Source organism: Chrysochloris asiatica, unplaced genomic scaffold (assembly GCF_000296735.1).
Source record: "Chrysochloris asiatica unplaced genomic scaffold, ChrAsi1.0 scaffold00023, whole genome shotgun sequence".
NCBI lineage: Eukaryota > Metazoa > Chordata > Mammalia > Afrosoricida > Chrysochloridae > Chrysochloris > Chrysochloris asiatica.
The window spans coordinates 14,029,853-14,034,670 of NW_006408541.1; the positions used below are offsets into that span (position 1 = coordinate 14,029,853).

The 4,818-nt window shown below is 45.1% G+C and overlaps 1 protein-coding gene across 1 annotated transcript in view; it reads right to left on the reverse strand.

The window, feature by feature from the left end:
- Nucleotides 1–4,305, reverse strand: part of CSE1L (CSE1 chromosome segregation 1-like (yeast)) — a 60,593-nt gene extending 56,288 nt beyond the window's left edge. The window contains exon 1 of the mRNA XM_006839199.1: nucleotides 4,184–4,305. The gene's annotated coding sequence lies outside the window, so the exon portion shown is untranslated. The remainder of the gene's footprint in view (nucleotides 1–4,183) is intronic.
- Nucleotides 4,306–4,818: the final 513 nt, after the last annotated feature.

The window sequence follows — 4,818 nt, forward strand, 5'->3', positions numbered from 1 at the left end:
AAAAAAAAAAGCTAGGTACTCATGCTTGATTTTTCCATCAAAATTACTACCATTCTTCATATTCATTCTTGTCAATTTTGACGGTATCAAACAGAAAGAAATGTAGATAACTGATTCTAAAACCACGATAGCATCCCTGCACTGATAAAGTAGGACTATTTTTAAAAGTTTAAAAAACAAACAGTAGACAATTATGTAAAAAAAAAAAAAGAGCATTTCTAAAAAATAAATACATTCCAAAAAAAAATAATTCCTAAAAAATAAACTACATGCATCCTGAAATCCTAATGTTGTTAAGTGATGTTCAGTCGTTCTGACTCATAGTGATACTGCATAGGATTTCCAAGCAGCAGCTGGTGAGTTTGAACTCCAGACCTTGCAGTTAGCAGACCACTTAGCAGCAGATACAGTGCCACACCAGGAAGCCATTAATGCTAGCTAAGGGACTAAATGTTTGTTAACAACTTATTTTTATATTTCTCTAATGACAATGTCTATAAAACTAAATTGTAAACTTATTCCTGATTTGGGAGATTATGACAAACTAGGAAATTTAGAGGATACTCCACAAGTAGTCAATGCATTACCAAGATGGAGGTCTAACTATCTTTTTGACCACAGGTAGAAAGTACTTTGCTACTTTAAAATATGTTGTGCTATTTTTATTAAGTACCATCAAGTTGGTTCCGACCCACAGTAACCCTTAATAGGGTTTCCACGCCGCAGGTGAGCTTGAACCACCAAATTTGCAGCTCAAACTGACTCTGCAGTCCAACGCATTCAGTACCACAACAGGAATCCTTAAAATATTCAGCAAGCTATAAATGTAGAATGTGTTAGTGCCTTTATAATAAAGATCCAAATGGAAAATAAAAAAGTACATTAAATAATTTTTATTTATTGAAAATCTTTAAAACATATGCCATAATAAATCACATATGTTAACACATGCAAATGTTCTTGTTCAATGACTGACTGGACCCTAAGTCTAGTCTCCTCACACAGGTCCTCAGTTATAGTTGAAGTCTTTTGGAACAAAAACTTTTGTTTCCAAGGCCATCTCTCAGACAACTGTGACATAAGCTGATCCTAGCTGTGTGCCTTTTCCTGAAATCTTTCTTCCACATTAGAGAACCATTCCTGATGTCTTACATCTGGAGAGGGAAAGAGACCCAGTGAATAAAAACTATCATGCATACATAAATGTAAACAATTTTAACACCTCAGCCTACCCTTCACTTTTAATCACAAGACTAAGTCAAATCCACTTAGAATCAAATCCAAACTCCTTATATTGCTTGTTGTTAATGTGCTGTGGAGGTGACTCTGAAGAGGTCAGAGCGACCCTATATGGCAGGCGTGGAGAACGTACGGCCTGCAGGCCATATGTTGTTGTCATTAAGTGTTGTTGAGTAGATTCCAACTCATAGTGACCCTATATAGGGTTTCTGAGGAATGGCTGGTGAATCTGAACCGCCACCTTGTAATTCAAACTGACCTTGCGGTCCAGTGCATTATCCCACAGCACCACACAAGTATAAAACCCACAAATATCATTTGGTGTGGCACTGCCAAAGCAAACACAGTTCCAGCCATCACACTGTGGTTGTTGTTAAGTGCCATCAAGTCGGTTCTGACTCATAGTGACCCTATATAGTTTCAACCCACCTTGTGGTCTAGCACTTTATCCCACATTTTTGTTGTTAAGTGTTGTCAAGTCAATTCTGACCCATAGTGACCTTGTATAGAGTTTCCAAGGGACAGCTGGTGAGCTTGAACCTCCAACCTTGCAGTTTAAACAGCTTTGCAATCAATCTTGTCCCTGTTCCTGAGCCTTTGTACTTTCTTTTCCCTCTGGCTGGAATGTTCGGTCCCCTCACTTTTGCATGGCTAATCTCAGTTTAAATGACACTTCTCAGGGAAACTTTCTTTGCTTGTCACATCACTGTTACCACTGTCTGAAATGATCTAATCCATAAATTTGTGACTGTCTTACCCCCCACGCACCCACCCAAGAATACAAGCTCCTCAAGGGAAAGGACCTTGTGCAGTTTTGTTTGCCACTGTGGTGGTAGTGATGGTAGTTATGTATGTGCCATGGAGTCGGTTCTGACTCATCGCAACCCTGTGCAGGGTTTCTGAGGCTGTAAGTCTTTATGAGAGCAGAAAGCCTCATCTTTCTGCCACAGAATGGCTGACAGTTTCGTCACTGTAGCCCCACAGATGTTGGTTAAGGAATAAATCCATTCTAAAGCTACAGCATTGCTTGCACACCCACCCAATTCTGTGTAGAAAATGGTTTCCTTCTGCTTAACCTCCAATTAATTAGCAGAAATCAAATCAACTATAAGGGGCTCTGGTAGTGTAGTGGTTATGAATCGGGCTGCGAACCGCAAGGTCTACAGTTTGAAACTACCAGCTGCTCCGCGGGAGAAAGATGAGGCTTTCTGCTCCCGTTAAGATTTACAGCCTCGGAAACCCTGTACAGGGTTGCTATGAGTCGGAACCGACTCCACGCCACATAACAACAACAACAACATCAGGGGTGAAAGAACTCCCTTGTATTTTGGAAAATGAAAGACAAAGGATTCTAAGAAAGGATAAAAAATGAAGACCCATAAGGAAAGGCCAAAGATCTGACCATGGAGGTCAAAGGTAATGAGTAAAAGCACTGCAGGACCTCCAAGAAAAATAATACTTTATATTCTGCATCGTTAATGTGGCAAACACGGCAAACACTGACCACCAGGGATACAACTGTAAGCAAGAGTCAAGGTCCTCCTGCCTTAAAGCTTACGACTTAGCCGCTGAAAAAGACAATAAACATACCAACCATGAGTACACTCCTTGGAAACCCTGTACAGGGTCGCTATGGGTCGGAATCGACTCGACGGCACTTAACAACAACAAATGGACCGCAAGGCCAGTATCAACGGCAAGGTTGGTGGTTCAAACCCACCAGCAGCACCTAAAAAACCCTCTCTCTGCAAGGTGTCGCTAAGGGTCCGAATCGACTCAAAGGCACTTAACAACATAAAGCAAATAACACTAAGACGATGTGATGCGGAGAGTGGAGGAGAAAAGGTGAGGTGAATGTGGAGCGGAAGGAGCCAGTCTTGCAAAGATCTGGAGTTGGTCATTTCCAAGCAAACCTTCAGCACAGCAAATGCTTTAAGAGAGGGACGAGCTGGTATGTAGAATGAGCAAGCTCAGGGCAGAGTAGCTACAGAGGTAAACGGTGGGAGAGGGGTCTGCGCAGGCAGGACTTTGCAAAACCACACTAACTTAAAGGAGCCTCACGGAGTTAGTTTCAGAGCCATTTTAGGAGACAGACTTTATTATTCCTCACGGAGACAAATTCTATTATTGCCCCAGTTTGCATATAAAAACATGAAGATGAACTCTGGCCTTAAGTTTCCCTCCCAGGCGGTCTGATCCCAACGCCCACGCTCCGAAACACTAGACATTTATGATGTCCCAGGTGCGCCGACCAGAATTTTATCCTCACAAACACAGTCAAGTGAGATCAAGATGCCCATTTACAGTAAGGAAAGGAAGGCACAGAGCACTGGACTCAGCAAAGTGAGTTCACGCTGCCTACTGATAGTAGGGGAGACGGAGGCAGAGAGAGTTAAGTTCCCCTTATGCTAAAAGAAAAAGGTGAGCCCGGAGGCCTCACTAGAGTCAAGGATCAGAGGGCTGGGACCCGGCTACACGCCGAGTACTGTCGCCGGGCCAGGCCCAGCTACTGCACTCAAGGCTCACGTTGTAGGTGGCCGGCTCCGCCACAAGCTGCGGAGATCCGACGCACAGACGTAACCAATGAGAGACTGCCTTCCGGGCGTCAAGGCGGCGGAACAACCAATCAGCGTAGCGCTCTGGAGAGGATGGGGCGGACGTGCGGGACGGGTCACGTTAGGCCGCGCCGCAGCTCCCCTCGCCCCACGCAGGCTCTACCGTGTCTAGGCCTGGGACCCCAGACACCACAATAAGAGGCGAAGCCCATCTCAGAATGCAAAATCTGGCTCATGGGCGCCGCCTGAGGCATCGGCCCACACTCCGCTCTCGCCCAAAGGCGCGGCCCCGGCTTCCAAGAGCTCGGAAGTGCCAGGGGTACCTCAACACTTTCTCAATATGGCTCCAAGAAACGGCTCGGCTGAACCGTGCGCGCCTCGCGGCATACCTCATGGAGAGACGGGCACTGAGAAGGGAGTTGCAATCACGGACTGTAGCCAATACTAACCGCTTAGTCTGCCGCTCCGCCTCACATTCAAACCCCGGCAAAATGGCGCGGCAGCGATGCTGTAGCTGGTGCGCATGCGTAAGAAGACGATCGGCAGGGGGCGAGGCCAGACGTGCTTCGGCTCCACCCAGGCGCGAATAGCCAATGGGAACCCGGTTCTAGTTTTGCGTGACGTCACAAGAGACAATGCCCTTTAGCTTTGACCGCTCTCTAAACAGTGTCACAATCTCCATTTTTTCTGAGATAAATACAAATCCTGCGAGTGACTCTTGGGTCGTAGTCTGTTTTAATGTCAAGACGTGGCGTGTAGCATGTCTTTATTTACTGTTGAGTGAAACATGTAAAGTCATACATAATGTCTCAGGCAAAGTCGTCTGCCCCTCAAGGAGTTTATTATTTTGGAGGAACAAATAAAATCTAAGCAAATAAGACAGTTTCAAATATTGATAAATGCTATGGAGAAGAAAGTGGAATCCTGGTGTGGCGCGGTAGGATAAGCACTGGACCGCAAGGTTGGCTTAAACCGCAAGGCAGGCAGTTCAAACCCACCAGCTGCTCCGAGGAAATCCTATACA